At 43.9% G+C, this 21,324-nt stretch overlaps 1 protein-coding gene across 4 annotated transcripts in view; it reads left to right on the forward strand.

Moving 5' to 3' along the window:
- fndc5a (fibronectin type III domain containing 5a) overlaps positions 1-21,324 on the forward strand; it is an 83,197-nt gene that overhangs the window by 8,316 nt on the left and 53,557 nt on the right. The gene's annotated exons all lie outside the window — the stretch shown is intronic.

Below are 21,324 nucleotides of genomic sequence, written 5' to 3' on the forward strand. Positions count from 1 at the left end.
TGTGACCCCCGGTTCTGTTGGAGAGTGAGGCAGACATGCCGTTTTTACTGCCCCAATGCATAATGCCAGATATATGATGCCTCCAAGGGCTTATTTACATATGGTATCCATGAGACAGTTTAGAGAAAGGTATGAAGCACAATATGAGGTTCTTGAACATGTAAAGAGTGGTGTTAATGGCAGACTAGGTACAATTCAACCAGGAGCTCGAGACAAAAGGGGTCAGATGAATTTGACTTGGCTCCCCAAACACTCTGTGAAATCACAACACTATCACTAGAAGGGGGTCCTTCACTTGGGGAGGAGGTAGTTAAAAAGATACTAAAGAGTGGGCATGCTATTGTCTTCCTAGAATTCAACTGGAAAGCTTCTCTCTCAGTTGTTTTTCCACATTTTCTTCTCTGTTGATATGAAATGGGGCTGTGCAGCAGATAGAGAAACCACTTATTTGTCTCATATATGGACATTTTTGCCTGCAGTATATAAATTCCTTCTTGTTTTGGTGTCCATCATGCTCAAGCTGACTTCTCGTCACCTCTCCCTCTCTCTGTTGTGTTCAATGTCTGGATTTCTCAGCTCAGCTCAGGAATTTCCTGTCTCCTCTCTGCCAAGGAAAACCTCCAGTGAGGCAGCGTGAGAGGGGGCCAGAACATTGGAAACATAATGATGCTCTGCTCATGTGTTTCTGCAAAAGACATTTGCAGAAACCTGGAGCCTGGAGCACAATAAATGCACATACAAGGTTTATTCATTTCAAATGTGAGACCCATTTGAAGAGACGTCACGGCTGGAAGGCGTTGTGTTTCATCGTCACTCAGCTCTTTCTGAGAAACTGTTTGCTTTTCTCATTTTGCTGCACAGTAGGACACCCTGGTTTATGTTTACCCAACACTACTTGACGTGTGTGGGCATCTTTGTTCGACTTTAGTATTGTTGCAGAAATGGTTGTCTAAGTAAATTTGAACTGACCACTGACTTGTAGTTTATGTCCCACATTTCTGATTAGATACACTACAGGTTCTTTCCAGTGCATCAGCAGTAAAGGTTTAATCGCTGATTGTTTTTGGCCTCCCCTGTGATGTCTGAGGCTGTTTCCAGTTCCTTTACCTATAGATGTTAACATCATTGTGACAAATCTCACAAATACTTCCTACAAAAATGGCTCTAATTGCTTATTTAACCTTCTGATGCTCAAAGTACCCAATTTTGAAATCCAGGATTTCTCCCACTAACGGAATAAATTTGAGAAAATTCTCCTTCTCTTTGACAAGTGTAGTTTCAGTTGTCATATTTATTGCATCATATTTAGAAAATGTAATGATTTAATTATTCATTAGTGTAAGTTTTTGTCTGCATATATACTTAGTTGACATCACTGAATCAAGTTTTTTTAATTCTTAAATAGTGTACTTTTGCCGCGTGTTGTTTTAATCCTGACAGATTTACATGGAAGCCCGCCGTTGTCTGTCTTTGACGTGTACGTTCTCAAAGTACAAGAATGGAAACACACAACACGGACCCACAAAAAGTTAGCAGTGGGAAAGAAGAGGATGCTCGGTGCCCCCCGCCACAGCCCCATCAGGGGGCCCTGCAGGGTGCTTTGGGTCAGCCAACACTCAGTGATAATATAATTGGGAAACCTTGAGAGCCAACATGGACCTTTTATTTTGAGCATATGGATTTTCCCATCGTTAGGCTCAAAGCCAACATGGCTGCTGGGCTCTTCTCTGTTAATTGGGTCAGGTCCTAATTAACAGTGTTGGACACAATGGTCCAGATTTCATCCTTTTCCCAATCAGCCAGACCTTTTACTCGCTGGTTCTGTGCCATCCCCGTCATTGTCTTTGACGCTGTCCAAAGAGAAGAAAACAATCTATTCATTTTCTTTAAATAGAGAGAGAAATCCACTCATTAACTGCACATGAAGTTAGATTAATGAGATTGCCCCCCCCCCCCTCCCCCATCAAATAAATGAAGATACAGATAAATGAAAAGAAACCACTCTAAACACATCTATGGATCATTGTATGAGGAGAGTGATCAGACTTTCTCTAACCCCAACGTTATATGCATGAGCTAGATAAATCCCATTCTCCGGCTCACACTTGTTCTTATTCATGTGTTTACAGAAGCAACAGCCCACACAGGGAGACACAAGGGTCTCTGAGCTTTGCATTTTACAAATGAAAATGTAGCCACCCTCCATGTTTCGACATAATCCTTCAGTTTTTAACCCTGCGACAGAGTGTTTGACTTTCTTCTCTGGACGGCACCTTTCACCATCCTTCATCCAATTCAAGGGCTCTGTGACAGACTTTTTAGGCTTTAGGGACCCCCTCTCTGCCGCCTCGCGGGGTGCACTCCAATGAAAGTGCTCAGGTGACCAGAAAATGAGGGCATTATCACAGGCATATGCTTGTAGCGACAGAGGATCAGGCTTAGATTATGGCTTATCATGGCTCAATAAAGCACTAAGCTGAAGAGCAAACCTGTGCTGTGTACCAGAAGGCTTCCTTCACTCTCCGCTGGTCATTGTTCAGCAGGATCAGTGGCTGGATCTTCAGTATATATACACACACATACACAGTGCTTTAATCTGGGCTTGTGGTTGTGAGTCGAGCCCATAAAGGATGCTCGGCAGCCTTTGTTTACCACCATTTTCCCCAAAGTCATTTGATATGAAGGATCTGAAATCGAGATCTTGTGGGATTGGTTTGGTTCTCTTCATCATTTCCCTCAGAAAAGCAGTGTCTGGAGAGGCAGAGATATAAAATTGTCCCGCAAAGTGCCTGAACGGGCCGACAAGTGTTTCTTAGAGCTTGGAGTGCTGCCCTTTGTTATCTCTCAGTACTGGGACAAACTACTCAGTGATTTATACATTTACACTGCCTGAAACAATTGCATTATCTCGGCCACAACAAAAACACACAAAGGTGCTATGAAAATCCCCCCGGATGTTTATGAGTCACTAAAGAGTCCAATAACTTTCCCCTTCATCTTTAAGCATCCACAGAGGCTTGCATGCTGAGGATGGCTGCAGGGCGAAGGGAGGCAGGAGGGGGATCCAGGCCCAAGGAGAGCTGCTGATTATGGGGAGCATAAAAGGCGCCCAGGACTTCTACTCTGGAGCTGAATGGGCCTCGGTCAGCAGGCTGTCCCATACACTGGCCTACTCCATGCTGATAGAACTTCATAAATTACCCCACAATTACCCTGGGGGGACACCAAGGGAGGAAAGTCAGGCCAGAGGGGGAGAGAGTGAAAGGAGAAAGAGCAGAACCGGGCGCCGAGCAGACCGTCATCAGGAGGCGCGTGGTCCCACTCCAGATGTTGGCCCTCCGGTCACCACGACCCAAATTATAGCAGTGTCCTGATAACTGTCACCACCAGATGAGATTCATCTGTTAAAGCAAGACCATATAACTCTGAAGAGGAAGCATCACATTCATCGAGGTCTGAAGTGAGCAAAGGTAGAACTGAATCATTTCTTTGGAAAAGGTTCATATTTTTAGAATTTAAGAACCTGTAATTCTGCCAGAGTTTTAATTGTTTCTGAGGCTTAGTTTTCTGCCTCCACTCCCAATGCAGTGGCCATGAAGATAATCATTCAAAACATCTTTTCCCATTAACATTGTCACTGAATAATCCACACGCACATTGTCAAGCTTTATCAGAAGAAATAAATGAAATAAATATATAGTTTAACCAGGAACACTGCCTCTGGATAAATGTTTGGCAGCTTAATGTTTGTAAAGTTATATATAATATAAATGATGGTGTGTTTTATGAATACAACATCGTTTCTTTCCATTACGCTGGTGTGGAGTCAGGAATCTTAGGCAGTCCTAACCGAAACTCATTAAACAAAACTAAACACTTAATGTTTTCAACAGCCCAATTAATCAACCCTTGTTAAAAAAAACAAACTGCACATCATTATTATTATTATTATGGATGTAATAAATGTACTTGTGCACAACAGCGATTCTTAATCAACAAAAAAGATCCTATAGCAATGATCGCGAGCCTACAGTGATGCACACACTTAGCACACAACAAAAAAGACAAAGTATATCTGTTTGCCATTGTGCCGGCCACACTTTTGAACAGTTGGCCATTCACTGGTGCATGGGGGTGGCTTTGTGTCAGTGGTCTGCAGACTTCTGCTGCTCCGTGCCCCCCCTTCTGTCTCCTCCATCCCCCTCGTCTCTGTCTTATCCCCGTCTGATAAACCAAGGGACCCGTTACCCCGATAATTTCCCTCCCTGAAGCCCAGGCACGACTCCTGCCTTTCATCAGCGCCATTGTTTCAGTCTGTTACCTCCGCTTGTGCTCCATCACCACGGCAACACGCGCGCGCCCCCCTCCCTCGTGCCTGTCCCATCTGTGGATAGGCCTGCCATGTGCCCATTGATACGGGTGCCAGCGGCAACGCCACTGTATGTGGAAAGTACATGATGCTGTCCTTTTGTGTGGGGCTCAGTCCTCAGCTACTTACCGCTGACCCCGGGGTCAAAGCACACAATAACCTGAGTGTTGGTGGCCACTGGCTATCCTCATTGGCCTGTGATTGACGATGTGATCAATGGTGTGTTCACCCACATGCGCTCCGTTTCTATAAAGCCTCCGCAGACCCATTGAATTAGGTGTGTCTGTTTTTTTTCGGGGCATCAGACGAGGCAGTGACACAGAATTGTTCTCAGCTGCTTCGGCTTCAAGCTTCAAAAATAGTTTTGCTCAATGGGCACGCGTTAAAAAAAAGTTACAGTACACTTTAAACCACAATACTAGGCTGGGATCCACAGATGGGTCATGGGAGATGTTTTGGAGGGGTCACCAAATTAAAATTCAATATTTGTGTGAAAATCTCATGGAAATGGTTGTTTACTTGTAATATTATGTGTTACAGAAATGGCAGTAAAATAGTCGTAATAATTGTAATACTCTTTATATATTTGAGTCACAGTAGTTCACTTTTTTAATTCTTTCATATCCTCTCAGTTTATCATTTTCATCTTTATCTCCTGCTTCTTCTTCTTCTTTTTTTATCTTCCTTTTTAACCACATTTACCCCACCCGGGTAAAGGGGCTCAGGTGGGCGATTACGGATGCACATTAAACCTTAATTCCCATATGGCTGGATGTGAATACTGATGAGGAGATCTGCTCCTGTGGCTCACCGTCACCCAACATGGATAAAACATGGACTGCTCCCTGCAGCAGATCTGTGACCATCAGAGTGACAGATGAAGGAAAAATACACACAGTGGCTCTGACGCGTGATGTGAAGGACAAAGTCGGAGTGGTCGTGCTGTTCTGCTCTGCCCTGCATGCTGACAAAAACCAGGCCATGACCCTGTGGTTTATGAGCCTCCTGTTGTTTGACTCTTGACGTTCTTGACCTGTCTCCATCATATGAGGCCTGTTGTTTTACATCATGTGACCACAAGGTCACATTTTATCATTGGTTGAAGACCTTTCATCAGATCACTCCTCATCTCTGCTGGAATCTAAAGCAACTAATGATTATTTACATTATTGACGAATATATAAATCATTCTGTCAATGAAAATGATTGGTTGATTCGTCCATGAAAGAAAAGTGTTCTTCTGCGGACGTTGAGATAAACGAGGGAACAAAAATCAAAGTATTTGGTGACTGTGAATGATTTAGCTGTCAAATGTTTGGCAGTTCTCAGCGGAACAGTTGAGTGACACTGTGGGTGATATAGGTCATGACAAGTGACAAGACATGGAAACAATTGATTCTGAAGCGGTCGCAGAAGAGCTGCTCTTTGAGAGACTGAAAGAGTCTCATGTTTTGTCCTGTGGACAGACAAACATGATATTTGATGAATTTCTCAACACTGACAACTTTATAACTGACAATAATCTGCTGACCAATCAAAAAACTCCATTTTGAGTTATTTCCGTGACCTTCACAAACTTTGACAATCGAAAAGCAAATAATTGTGTGACGCACCGAATGGAAGCCAAATGCTGCCATTTCTTCTTCTACAGAGAAAGTTCAGAAGTGTGTTTCTCAGCTGTGTGGCCTATCAGCGGTCTGAGGGCTAAATGTAGGTTTATAGCAACCTTTGTTATTGATATCATTCTTTGTCTCACTTTTCCTGTCTCGCAGAGACACAGGCCTCTAAGTTTGGCCCAGCAGTTTCTGCCCTGCTGTGTGCAGAATTAAATATCAATACAAGTTTACGAGGGCCTGTAAATGCTCGATACAGAGGAGGCGCGGTGAAAGAGGGAACCGAGCAATGCATTTCTCCCCGTGTGCATGTAGATGGAGAGCGGGGGGCAATGGAGGAGAAGAAATGGAAAGGAGACATAAATGAAAAGGAATATGAATAGAGCCCTGCAGGGTATCAGACAACTGTCCACCTGTGGCAGGCAGCTGTGCTGAGCTGTGATTCTCTTTTCTTTACAACCTAAATCTTGTTAAGCTTCATTTATCTATTATGCAGAACATCTTTAACTTCCAGCAACCATTAATTAATGATTTTATTTATGTTTACCAACGAGTGCCAACGTTTTCACTCTGCTTCACTTTCCAAGCAATCTATTATTCATGATGTGGTAATTCCTAAAAAAAAAAGATTTAAGGATCAGGGATAATGAAGCGCTGTAGACTTAAAGGCAGTGTATGCAATCTGCAGACAAAAGGGCCCATAAAAGTACAGCTCTAGTGACTGCGTGGCAGTATATTTGTGGGACAGTGGGCAGGAGGGGGTGAGTCCCTGCTCCGGCCTTTAAAAGATTAACCCTGAGCCCACAAAGGCACAGGGGGCTATGGGGCCGGGCCAGGACGTGAGCGGCCCACTCGCTGGTTAAACATTGGCCGCCTTGGATCTCCTATCATTGTCTAGTTAGCAGCTCTGCCCGGGCCCCCGTTAGCGACACAGACACATATCTTGGCAGCCGGAGTGAGCCGATACAAAGGCTGTCGGTGCCCAAAAGGCAGAGATGGAGATGTATGGATGCAGGGTGGGGTACTCGCCACGTGGGGCCCGTTGTCGTAAAGCCTAAAGCAGGACAGATTGGAGAGCGGAGCCCCCTGCCCCCTCCCTCGGTCCTTGTCTTTTTTGTGTGTCTCTGTGCTGTGACAGTGATAAACGGGACACACAACCTTCCAGAACAACAAACAGACACTGCCTCATTTTCCCAATGTGGGCGAGGACAGGCATAAAGGAGGTGCCATCCCATTAGAGCCTGGGCTCAATGCTGCTGAGGCTGAGGCGGGGCATTTTAACTAGTGCAGAAGGGCCACTCGACCAAGGGGCCCCCAAGCGAGAGGGGACAGCTCTGCTGTTTTGTTTTCTCCAAAAAGTGTCATAAAAAACTCTCCTTAATTGGTGCTCCATAAAATTAGCATCTCCAAGCAGATTAGATTTCCTCTCTCCTCAGATACTATTGTGTCTCTCAGTGACCCCATCCCTGCCATTCACTTTCAGCCCTTTCACAATTTTATTGGGCATCAGAGAAAGAGGAAACTCATGTAAGATTGTGCCCTTTGCCCTCCACTTCTCCTCCTCCCATTTGACTTGAACCAAGTCCTTTTGAAACAATTGCCTTCTGCTCGGCCTCTGGAAGGTAAACTCATGATCGCACAATGAATTTTGTTATGTTAAACTGGCCCGAGGCGACGCCTCCGGTGTCATTTCACTCTTCAGCTTTGAGTTTGTGCAGTTTCGCTGAAAACTATTGTGCGTGTGTTTATTTACGGCGCAGGCCTCATGCCTCTTTTGTCTCGGCCTCAAAGTCAGACTTCAGCAGAACCGTTTGGAACTGGAAATGCGTCCGAGTAGATTCGCCGCGCTTCCTGGATCCAATTTTGTGTCGCAAAAAAATCTAGATTGGAGAAAAGTGTTTTTTCTTCCCCTCAGCAGAGACCTTGTTTATAGACATGTCAGGGCGGCACAGACTGAAATATAATCCCATTAACGTTGAATGGCAACTCTATTACTCTGTTGCATAATGCGTCTCGCGCGGCATGGATAATCGCCATCTCAGTGGAAGTGGCGGTGAGATAAAAGGATTTGTGATTCCCTGACGTCTTTATGGACGGAGTAATGTGGTCGTGGGAGCAGAAGCTCTCAGGGAAACTTCTGGCCATTTTACTTCTGTGGATTCAGAAATGTTATCTGTTATCTTGACTAAATGACTTCATTAGGATTTTAACTGAATGGATCTGCATTGTGCATTTTGTTTCATGTAAAAACAAAGTGTACGTAATCTAATCAGACATATTCCTAGATGACATTCAGATTGGTTTAGTAGCTGCGGGGAGATAAGCATGGATTATTTAGCAGTGTGTGCTCACTGCGCAGCAAAGTGGTTTGATCCCTGAGACCGTGATTATCCAGTCAAAGTGTTCTCAATCCTAATGAGAGCATGAGCAGCAAGTTTGGATTCAGCAAATAATTGTTTCCTCGCCTCTCGACACAGTTTCCTTAAATCAAGGTTAGATTTTATTGCGAGTATGATCTGTATGTCAGATAGCAGTGGAGGAGGGAGGGAGGGAGGGAGGGAGGGAGGGAGGGACGGACACATTAGGTTGTTAGGGAGGCGGTGGGCGGTGGGGGGTGGGGTCGGGGGGGTTATTGATATACGCATATCACGGGGAAAGTGAGGGTTAAAGAGTGGGAACGTACCCAGACATTGTGATGCAAAGGGCACGGGAGGGTTAAACCAGGTTCTGCTCAGCCTCCTGACCTGGGACTTCTTTGATGCTGCAGCCTTCAGGACATGGGCCCCCAACGGGGGGAGCTCAGTGTGGCGCGGCCCTGGGACCCGACCACGGCTATGGAGTCAGCAGGATTTTGGGGACGGGCTTTTGTCCCCAAAGAAAATGTACGTGGCTTTGGGTGGGGCCGGGGGAAAGGTCACCTACAATGAGCAAGGGGAGAGAGAGAGAGAGGGATGAGTTTAAAACAAACAGAATGCACTCGGGCAGGAGAGTGAACAGTGGAACTCACTTCTGGAACTTTCCTTGGGCATGTCTTTGTGTTTTCAGTCACAGTCCAACCTGTTTATTACACCACATTACTGTCTTGATCAACAGATCTCTTTTTGTGTGCAGTGAAGGAATGTCGCCAGGCAACATGAGATCTACAGACTTGATTTGAACCCACTTGACAGGAGTTTAAGAGACATTTGTTTATATGGCACAGCTGTGATGTTACAGAGATCCTGTGTGTTATAGATAAGAGAATGAGGCATATTTGTGTTGGAGAAACAGTTTTTAACGGTCTTAATCTTAACCTTTTATTGCTTTAATATCCATCCATGTTTCCTGCTTTATCCTCCATGCATGTGAGGGTTGCAGGGCTGCTGGTGCCAATCCCAGCTGACATACACCCTGGACAGGTTGCCGGTCCATCGCAGGGAGGACACAACTTATTTATTTTGTCACTCATATTCACACAGATCATTTAATCTTAGAGTAAATGATTTCATAGCAGCTGAAACTACTCTGCCAGTTTTGTTCCTCTGACATCAGATTTGGTGCTGCTTCTTTTTATTTTATCCTCTTGAGCATCACATAACACTGTCAGGGTACGTATTTCAAAACTGTGACAAAAAAGAAAATCAGTTCAGTTACTATTTGAACCAACGTTGAACAGAGAGTGAAGTGAAGCTGAAAATTAGATTTATCTGACTTTTATTTCACTCGCTGGATCATATTCTGTATAAGCTCTGTGTCGTGATTGAAATCGTAATAAACACATCACACACACACACACACACACCTCTCTGCTGTCTGCCAAAGGCGAGGACGCTCATTTAAGATGGATGGAGTTTATGAATTATGCAGTGAAGATGCTGATGAAGAGGCAGACGCACAGAGACGTGAGTGAGTTGTGGCTGAAGATGATGAAGATGTCTGTGTTTGAACCACGGCACCCTCACCTGCGGCTGAGATTCATCAGTGACATGGTTACAGATCCCTCACAGAGGATTTAGGATTGATGAACAGGTTCAAACGTGGTCGACATTGTGGAAATGCAGAGTCTTTCTTTCCATGGGACTGTGTTTCCCCACTTCCTCCCATACCTGGGAGCCTTTTTCTATATTTAACAGCAATAGTGTGTTTAGAACTCAGACCAAGGCCGACACGTACCTCCTCAATCATTTATGAGAGTTAATGCAGAGAGCGAGGGTGAGCGGCCGCGGCCTGGTCCCCGAGCAGACCTGCGGGCACGAGGAAATGACAAATCAGCCGCTGTATAAACCTCGCTGCCCGGCAGGCGGAGCCGTGGACGCTCGCCGCTGTCTTTGTGCATAATGTTAGAGAAACTGCTGATGGAGCGTGAAACACTTGACTCTCCTGTTCCGTGTGGCTGCGTTTTCAGCTGATTTAAAGACCTGACCTCCCTCAGTGTTGTTCTACTCTCCACACAGTATATGTGTTGTGTTTTTATTTAAATGTGTATTGATGCAGAGGAGACGTGAGGAAAAAGAGCCCTCGGCTGCCTCTCCAGTAGGATTTGAGGTGATGTTCATCAACAGAACGTCCCATTCTTCCTCCTGGGAGCAGATTATAGAAATCCCCTCATATTAGGCACATGAATTGTCATACTAAGTTTTCCACTCTGCAGCTACACCTCCACTGTAGTGTAAAGAGACAGAAATGATCTCCTGGGGCAGTGGAAACCTCATTTTTCTTCCTCTCACTCTCTGAAAAGTAATTTTCTTCTGCTGCCGGTTTATCCAGAGAATAAAAGAGATGAAAACGTGCAGAGGAAAAGCTTTGAGGGTTTTAATCCTCACTGACCAACACCTGAGGTGACCAATCCACAGCCTTACAATAACAATAGTATTGTGATGTATTTTACGGTGCATTTACAGACGGACAAACATAACACTCTTATTTCAGTGACCTCAGAGGAGAGCGAGAGAGAGACTGGAGTGTCCATTTATCCATCTATGCTTTTGGCTACATTTTATATTATCATGCTTTGATATTTACCACTTAAATCATTTGAACAACTGCATTGTTTGTTTTATTGTAAATCACCTTGTAACTCTCTGTGGAAAGGTGCTACATAAACCTGTTATTCTTATTATTATTAACATTATTATTATTAGTAGGATGTTACCTACTGACTATTGTTTGCCTTTCATAGACAAACAGGAAACACCTCTTGTGTATTTTACTCTTGTGCTTGTAATGTCTTATATTTCCCAGTTTTACACAGAATGACATTTAAGACTTTTATATAATCTATAATTGTTCTTCACTACACTTTCGTCTTTGTGGCTTTTTCATGACTTTAGAGGACAGCTCTTGATTCAGGCTCACAGCACTTTTAATCATGTCCTGTAGTATGTTGGTCTCCATCTTGTGGCGGAGGAGTGAAACTGCAGTGCTGTTAGTTTTTCCTCAAAAGTTTAGTGTGGCTTTTTATTTAGCAGTGTTTGCTCATATTTTCTTTCTTTATTTTCAGTTCCCCACAAACAGACGCACACTTTAGTGTCTGGTTTTGTCCTAAAAAATACTCACAGGTCTCTTGTTGTCCTGCGAGTATTTAGAAGAGAGAAGAAGAGATAGAAGAGAACGAGACGGGAATATGAAGACAGACAGAACAGGCCAAATGTAGAGGTGAAAGGTAACAGTATAGAAACGTGATGACAAAGTTACGTGGTGCTTATGCTGAGTTATGTAGTCATATGATTATTATGGAAAAAGTGTAATTATTTACTTGCCTGTCGTTGGTATTTCCTCTGTCTGTGCTTCTGCTTGGTGATTTGTTATTTTTACAATCCACAATTTGTGATTTTGCTTTTTTTTTTAAACCAGAGTTTAGTTCAGACTCTTAAGTTATAACACTGAGCCACATCACTCACATGTCATCACAAGTGTCAGCTGCTTTATTTGATGTTCCTGGAGTCTTTTTTTTAATCGTTTCCTATTTCACACACATTATGTCAGCATTTAATTATTGATTTTCATTATTTTATTTTTGGTAAATATCACCCTGTCAAAGGTAAAGGACCTTAAAGAAATTATGAAGTTCTGGACAGTCAGGAAACAGACTATTGCCTTAGATGTAATTGTTGCAGTTCATATATAATGTATAGGTCTGAATAATAATAATAATAATAATAATAATAATAATGAATAGGATAGATCAGGAGGTTTGAAGTGGGGACTTTTGCCACTTTTATTTTACCTTGTAAGGTTATTTGTCAGAACACTTACATGACATTAGGAAACAAATGATTGTGTTTGTCCATCAAATCTGATCTTAAATGACTTTGAAAATGACTTCCACATAAATTCTTCTCCCACATCTGCAGCCCGGTGTCAGTATAGAGCTGTGGGATGTTGTGTTCCTGAGCTCTTGGCCTCGGTCCCAGATCAGCTAATGTTGTCGCTCCTTCATCATTGGCTGTATGTCAGCACCCATTACCTCTCAGCATCAGCGCCTCCATTTTCCCCCTGCAGCCGCCCTCTCACCTCAGCTGCAATCACCGCCAACATCAACACAGGAATGCTAATGGTACGGTGTGATGGGAGGAAAATAATAAACCACGGCCACATTCTTGCCACCAGCGCTTTATTCTTAATGTGCACTTATTACAGCAGACGGTGTGATAGTGAGTTTAAGCCCTGAGGACGAGAGCTTTAGCACATGACAGTAAATGCAGCAGTGTGTTGTCTCTATGGCCATCTGTCCAGAAGACGACTGTCTCCCGGTGTCTCAGTGTTAACGTTACAGCCTCACACAAAGATGCCTTTGTTGCTGGAATTGAAATCCATCGATCTGAGCGAAGGAACTGCAAGTAAAAGAGAGAGAGAGGGGAGAAGGAAAGTGCAGGCACATTATTGATCAGCAGGGTTTGAGGCTTTGCCTTAAAGGACCCACAGAATAAGCACAAGTGAGTAACATGTTAAAAATAGACCTCAGCGTGAAGGCGCTGGAATATAATTCACTGTATAGGAGTTGGAATGAGAAAATAAATCCTCCCTGTGTTTCACTTAATTTCTCCCTCTTGCCAGAGTTATTAATGTCTGAGGCTTAATTACTTTGGTGAGTCGCTGCTTTTATCAGAACACGACTTTTCTTTCTCTTTCTTTTTTTTAACTGGCAGAAACTCCCTCTTCACACGGGCTCGTTTGTTGAGAGTTGTTCCGGAACATAATTAATGGACAGCGCAAAAAAAAGCCATGAATATCAATGTCATTTTTTAAAAGGTCCTCCACTCCCGCTCCCGTTCCACATCTTTCTTTGGGGAGCACTTTAGAGCGGCGTGGCGGCTGAAGTGATTCATTTGTGCTGATGTGTGTTTAATCATGAAGTTCAGGTGCTCTGAATTATTATTCATCTTCAAATAACTCAGAGATCCTGCCGACCTGGTGATATACTGCCGGAGGCAAGGCAGGTCAGCCCCTCAGTGGCCTGATTAAAAAATACACACAACTGCCCTCACCCTGCTGTAAATTCCCACTCATTGCCTGTTATCACGTAACCCCACCGACTGGTGACGACCTTTGGATTGTGCACGAGACGCAATCAAGGTCCTGCACCGTCATGACGAGTTTGTCGTCATGTTTATTCATGTGTGCCGTTTGGACAGAATTACTTGGACAGACTCTAAATCATTTGGCCTCATCGCCTGTGTTACGTTATCACACAGCAGCAAACTGTGCTATCATCACAATTCCTCCATCATTGGAGTGTCTTCAGTGCAGATGAAAGAAGTTCACCGGCAGCTCTGAATGCCACACGGTGTCCAAATCAAATCCCCTTTATTTTCATAGCTTTGGCGGATTCAGCCACTGCATGGAACTGAATTGGCCGTCTGTGGCTGTGACACTGTAGCTGCTGGCTGCTCTTGCTGCAGCCTCAAGCACCGCATCAGCACAGGTTGATATCTAAGGAGATGCATCAGTGGTTCAGTGGAAAGCTTTTTTTTTTTTTTTACAACCTCTGTGTGATATTAATATAATGGAAATAATAACACTTTAAGTCATTTAAAGCTTCACTTGTTGCCAGATTGTATAATTGAGAGGCAAACGCGCTGTGCTCCCCTCACACACACAGAACAAACTCAATCATCCACAACATCATGTGCTCATCACACCCCAAAGCTCATGCTGCCATGATTGACTATGAACAACGAAGAGCCCTTGAGGAGCGTTGAGAGCACTCGTGGGCTCTGTCAGTGCAGAGCGACAGACGGTGAGTATTAGGAGCCTAATGGGGAAATGATTTTTTGGGCCATAGCTTTGTTACCTCGCGTCACTGAAGCTGACGGACGTCTGGAGCTGATAATGTGTAATGTGTCGGGTGTCATTGCTTATATGTTGTTGTTTTACACATCAGGCTGTCGCTCAATATCTTACACTAAAGCACATCATCGGTCATCATCGAGCTAACGCTGGAACACTTATGCTGCAGTAAAAGAGCTAATTGATTTTAGGTTGAATAATAAATATCGTCCTCCAGCTGCAGCAGCGCCTCATGTTACTGTGACAGGGAGAAGAAACCTCTCTATCTCTCACTAAGTGAAACAAAATGAGTCTAAACAAGAAAAAAAACATAGAAATCACTTGTTATTTGATGCTTTTTGTGACGTTGTTGCAGTCGTGTTTGTTTAAAGGTAAAATATGCTGTATTTGTACCTTCAAACTCAGGTTTATTTTGTTGCGTTCAAAACTACCAAGTTCACACAGAGCATTTTGGCTGCTTTTTTCCATTGCTATGTTTAAACAGATGCTATAAGAATATGCAACACAGAGCACGACCTATCTGATGAAAAAGAACATTCATTTTCACCAACGATAAACACACCTGAGCGAAAAGTACTCAGAATGTTTCAAATCGGATTGAATTGGTGAAATTTTCACAGCTCAAAGTTTGCTTGGCTCATTTTCCCCATGGAATCTTATCTTATCTGAAGAATGTTCCAGTTCCTCCTGAGGGAACTGATGTGGATACACTGTACATGGTGTGTGTGTGTGTGTGTTGTCATCTTGTGCTGCATGTGCTGCCTTACTAGTTTTGAAGTGAGCAGGTCAGAGTGGCGTCCACATGGCTCCCACAACAGATGGCTCATTAGTCGAGCATGTGATATGGATGCAGCTCTGCGTCCCAGTGTGTGCAGTTTGCATGTTCTCTGTGTCTGTGTGTGGCTTTCATGCAGAGGTCAAGTTGCATGTAGGTGAGAGTTAATGATTGTTTGTCTCTGTGTTGGACTGTCCACCTGTTCGGGGTGTCCCCCGCCTTTCCTGTCAGCTGGGATTGGCACCAGCAGCCCAGCGTCCCTCATGTGGACGATAAAGTGGTAGACGATGGATGGTTTCCTTGTTAAAAACGATGTCTTCATGTTTGTGTTTGTGTGTGCACATGAATGACATGCATGGATATTTTGTCTCATCTCATAAAACACACTTTATTAGACAAACACGCTGCAAAGATTTATTCCATTATTGCCACATGCATCGACTCACGCGTCGTCGAGCAGCCACACGTTGTTCGTCACCGCGTGCAATGAAAGGAGTGTGTTTTATGACACTTTGATTATTGCTGTGTGTGTCTGCGAGCTTTATTAGACACAGTTTATGGCCGCAGAGGAAGAACCTGCACGTGTGCCGCTCATGTGATTCATGTGTGTGGATTTTCTCGGCGTCTTCTCTACAATCGGGTTATAACGGCAGGTTCTCGCTTGTGAACGTGTCACTAATTAAATGGCTTTCGATTGATTTGCGTCTCCGGGGACGGGCTTCACCTATAAAGAGTCGGCGTGGCCGGCGTCTCGTTTGCAGGCGTGTGTTCCCCGAGCAAACACACACAGTGTTAACATCATGTTACGGGGGTGTGTGTGTGTGTGTGTGTGCTCTTCATGGATGAGTGAGATGCCTCTACTATATTACATCATGACTGAGGTCTGCAGACAAGTATTGATTTTGGAAAACAACACTAAAAGGAAGCAACTGAGCAAAGATCAAAGTTTATAAACCAGTAAAAGTGCAAGTTTCCATCAATATTTAAAGATATAGAATACATTGGCTGTATGTATGGTGCGAGGGGAAGGAGGAGGAGAACCGTGGAGAGATTCTCTGACTGTGGTTTCAACCTTTTCATAATACACTGAATATTTTATCAGAGCTCGAGCCGTTAAACAGCATCTTCAGTGAAGCTTGCAGTCGCCCTTTTCTCGTCTTTTCAGAGGAACATCAAAGAGGAAACCCGGGTATTTAGAGATGAGTCTTTCCTTACTGCATACTGCACTTTACAGAGAACATGGACGGTGACTTCACCCTGACGTTCTCCTGTCACAAAGATTTATTTACTGACTGTGCATGGATCGGAGGGGAAGAACCTCTTTTCTGACCATGAAGCGCTGCAGTAAACACCTGATCGACTGTATCTTCAAGCCACATCTTTACCCAATAATCATTGGACATAGGTGATCAGATGTTATGTGGGCCCTTTGCTTGTCCTGTGCATTTCTGACACAGATGGCCTCACTCAGCGGTCACTGAGGTCTGGAAACTGACTCGAGGTCCAGTGTGTGTAATTGCACATGCGCTTACAAGAGATCAGTGGTTTTATAATGTGTCTGAGAGGAGGGAGACGGCCTCAACTGCTTAGTTACATTGTGTCATGAATTATGTCTACTTTTGTACCTGGTTCACGTCCTCCATCGCTCTGAGACATCACAGAGAGAGAGAGAGAGAGTTCGTCCCACTGAAAATGAGAAAACTAATAATAGAACTCAGCTGGGTGTTTTCCCAGATGACAACACAGAGTCTGCCGCTCTTAGTCCAAAAGAATGATCTCATTCTCTGCGAGATGAGATTCATTTCAATGAGCTGGGTCAAAAGTCTGGACCGTGTGTCTCTGCCGCAGCTACGACACGTTTCCACATTTATTTCAGTATCTATTCAGAACTTTCTGTGTATTTATGGTCACTTATATTTGCATTTTAATGTGTTTAACTGCAAGCTATTATGAAGAGCCGTGTGTCCGAGAAACAGCAGCATTTACAGGGAGAGAGAGAGAGAGAAAAGGAGAGAGAGAGAGAGAGAGAGAGAGAGAGAGAGAGAGAAAAGGAGAGAGAGAGAGAGAGAGAAGCATAGTAAGAAAAAAGAGCCCATAGATCCTTGAGAGGATATGGCGGCAGCTCCACTGCTGCACTAATGAACCCTGACTTTGCTGACCTCCGTACTCCCAGGAACGAAAGCAGACACATGCACTGCAGCCAATTAGATCTAAGGCAGAACCGAGGGGGCCGTGACAGAGCCACTGATGAGAGTGTGTCCTCGTCTGCTGGATGAAGAGTAGATGCAGAGCGCCACGTACGAATGGAAATGGATTTTTACTGCGCCAACTTAAAACGAAACTGTTTTATATGAACGGAGGATCAATAAAATCTTATATTGCGGAAGTGGCTGCTTTAAAGGAGGTCTCTCAAACTCGCGGCCTGGGGGCCACATGCGGCTCTCCAGTCCATATCATGTGGCCCACCTCTGAAATATCTAATCGTGATATTGTCGTGGAATTTCGTGACATAATTTTGAGTTCATATCAACCACCCTCCTACTGAAAAGACAGTTTCTTACTTGACTGGCCAGACTAGATGCTCAGTGGACCCAAAGTCACACCAAACCGAGGCGTGGCGAGCTGGGACCACGTAGTGGAAACACGGTGATGCTCCAGCTCCAGTGTCAGCATGCGGCACAGATGCTCACCCTCACTGGAAACATGGCGACCAACAGGGACACAGTTTTAGCCTTTCAATAAAAGGCTCACCCAGTAAAGTCAATGCTTGCTTTAAAGCCCCAGTGCACACCTTTATGTCAGCCCCATGAGGAAGTCTGAGTAATTACCAAAACCCCCACCACATCTTCTGAGAGAGTGAGAGAGTGAGGGAGTGAGGGGGTGAGTGAGTGAGGGAGGGAGCAGCAGTGATTAATAGAGAACTTTATGCTGAGTGCACAGAACAAGTTGACCAGTGAATCAAAGGCTGCAGACGTATTTCCCTGAGAGCTTCTGAGAGTGGCCATGATCTAAAGCACACACACACACACACAGAGGCTGCCTGCAGGAGGTGAGACTAGGATTAGGAGGGAGATTTTTGTGGCATTTTCAGCTACATTCCTTCTGGATTTATTAGCATTATGTAGCTGCTGTGCTTCCTCCTTGAGTAACTCGGAATCCAACGTACTCTTTTTGCACTCTTTAACCACCTGTAACTGGACTCATGTAGACTAATGTGGGGTGATATGATGCATTTTGCTCCACATGGATTTCCCCACTTCTTCTTCTTCTCCTCTGGGTTTCTTTTTTAGTTTCTCTCCCTCTCTGAAACATTTAGCTCTCCTGTACCTCCTCCACAACACTCCCCAGGGATCCCATCACGCCCACAGTCTCCCATGGATACCTCCACTCTTCCTTCTCATCACCGTGGAGACCCGGCAAACGCTGGCTCCCGGGCGGCAGGCATTAGTCCACATAGCATAAAAACAACGATAATCCAGCCTCACTAATAGAGTCTTTTACTCGTAGATCACATTCCTTTGAATCCCTCATGAGTTCCTGAGCTCAGACAGAATCAGATGACTGCACGTACCTGAACTGTGTATAATCTGTGTCACATTTAGCTGGTTCTGTTGTCAAATAATCTCTTCAAACTAATAATTGTGCCTCAGAATAATCCGTGTTATGCACTTGATGAAAGAATTCAAATCAAAACGGAATATTCGTCTATATGTGTTTAAGATTTATTCTCCACGGCACGGTCGGAATTTTACTTCTCTGCAGACCGCGCCGTGATTTATTAAATGAACCGCGTCTCCGGTGTGATATTTTCTTGTTTGTGTTTATGTGATCTCTCGATAGGCCTTCACACTTTTCCTTCCACTTCCTCTGCCCGTGCCGTCATAAATTTTCCAGCAGTAATACAAGTGTGGGCCTTAAAATCAACTGTGTGATGTATATTAAAGGAGTGTGTGTGTGTGTGTGTGGGGGGGGGGGGGTTGTGTGGCACAAACACCCTAAAGCGATGTTTGGACTCCCCTGTGAACAACCAGCCATCAGCCTCAAAGAAATTAATTTCCAAGACTCTGTGAGAATCATTACACGAGAGCATGTTTGTGCTGAGTCTGCAAAACACCAACAGTTATTTCTTTGGCAGCAGACGAGGTCAGTGTGTTGTACAACACATCCTAGTATTTCTTAGTAATCCTCAGTAATCTTCTGCTTCTATCATATTCCCTGTCCCTCCCCTGAGAACTCTTACCCTCTTTAACCTCACATTTACGTTGGTGGTCAAAGCTGTACTTATATGGCAGGACTGTTGATGTGATAGATTTGACTTTATTATGGCGCCAAATCATTTACAGTTTGATGAGAGTAAAGTGTTGTTGTCCTTCTTGTCCTATATATATATATATGTATATATATATATATATATATATATATATATATGTCCTATATATATATATATATATATGTCCTATATATGTATACATACACATATATGTATATATATATTCATAAATGTGGACAGAAACGATTACAAAAGACAATAAATAATGCTTTTCTTCATTGAATGTATATTTCCCTCTTTGTAGAAATGACTCGAAATCAAAATCACTCACAGATTCATTGACCTATTTATTTTTATTGATTTGTGTTTTTTTCCATTTGTACGAGAACAAAACAAAACAGAAGAACACACAGCTCATTTCAACAGGAGTATGAAAGGAGGTCACAGTTAAAGAACTGCTCTACTCTGGACCTATTTTATTTTCACAAATGTGTTTCGACACCATATATCTGACAGATATGTCCCTAAAAATGGTGTCCAATTTGTATCCAGTCCCATGATACCATGTTACCCATGGAGACGTCCCTGTTCACAGACACAAAGGGACATATTTTCCTTCTTATACAGTGAACTCTGATTCTCTCTGTGTCTCTGGAGGAATGGCCATCATCCGCACACAGGATGTGTCTGTCTGATTCTGAGCTGTGATACAATCATCCATATAGAGCTCACAGCGACTGTATATGACACCAGCGCGTGGCAGCGTACCCGGGGGCGCTGCTGTCGCTTTGATATCGGCAAAGCTCCAGGCTCCTTCTCTGGTGTTGGATCTGATCACGCGCCTGTGCTAGATATTAATCCAAGAACATGCTCATACGAGACAGTTATACACTTGAAATATTCATCATCTACAGTGAGCAGATTTGAACAGTCACATATGGAGCACGGCGGAAAATTACTGACCCAAAACTGATAGAGAAAATGAAAAGAGGGCGTGTTTTCTCCGCCTGGGTGAGAGCTGCATATGATCACTTTAACTCAAGCTGACACCGAACATTACAACTGCTCCAGCCTCATTTTCCTCAGCTCCTCCCCTGCTAATTTACCCAGAGATGTTGTTTTTTTCCTGTAAAATTGTGAATCAGTTCTCCTCCCTAACCGTCCTCTCAATTGACTTTCAGCGATTGTTTATTGTTGCCTCTCTGGAGGAGTAAAAGCCTTCAGCTTAACTGGCTCATAAAAACAGAAGCTACAGTTAGGTTAGGATGGAGTGAGTGAGTGTGAGGGGGGGGGATCTTTACGAGAGATGTGGGGCTACAGGGTAAAGCTGGGAAATGTACGTGACGGTGCCGAGAGCCAAGAGGCAAGAGGCATCGCAGGCACTCAGAGTCCCTCACACCGGGGGTCTGAATCCCTTTTTCATCCTTAAAGGCTTTCTGTGCACGACTCCATGCCGTCACAATCTGCAGGAAGCCAATAAAGATCAACTTAGCCTTGACTAAGAGCTGCTGTGCAGGCTGGAAATCATCCGTCAGGCCAAGACTGAAGTCTAATGCAGCCACTGTGCCAGACACAATATGTTCTTAGAAGTAGGAACTTGTGAATTCTCCAGTTTGTTTTTACCTCATCATCAAAATGTGAAGCATGTTGGCGGGAGTTAGCTTAGCTTAGCATAAGGAGTGTAAATAGTGGCTGTTTTATTCTATTTCCTTAAACTGTAAAGGCAACATAAAGCGACGCGGCTCTCGTTATGTTCATTATTACTCGTGGAATTGATTGAACTGTATTTTGTTTTCGGAATTGATTCAGTTTGTTTTCATTGTACCCCAGAAGATTTACACCTGCTTTAATCAATGAGTGTAAAATAGACACTTGAATCACAGTAACATAATAAGATTTTAATTTTAAACAAAGGAAAGTGGAGTGCCAAACTTCACCTCCCACCTCTCCCTCCCTCCCTCTCTCTCTCTCTCTCTCTCTCTCTCTCTCTCTCCTCCCTCCCTCCCTCCCTCCGTCCCTCTCCTCTGAG

Source organism: Solea solea, chromosome 18 (assembly GCF_958295425.1).
Source record: "Solea solea chromosome 18, fSolSol10.1, whole genome shotgun sequence".
Lineage (NCBI taxonomy): Eukaryota > Metazoa > Chordata > Actinopteri > Pleuronectiformes > Soleidae > Solea > Solea solea.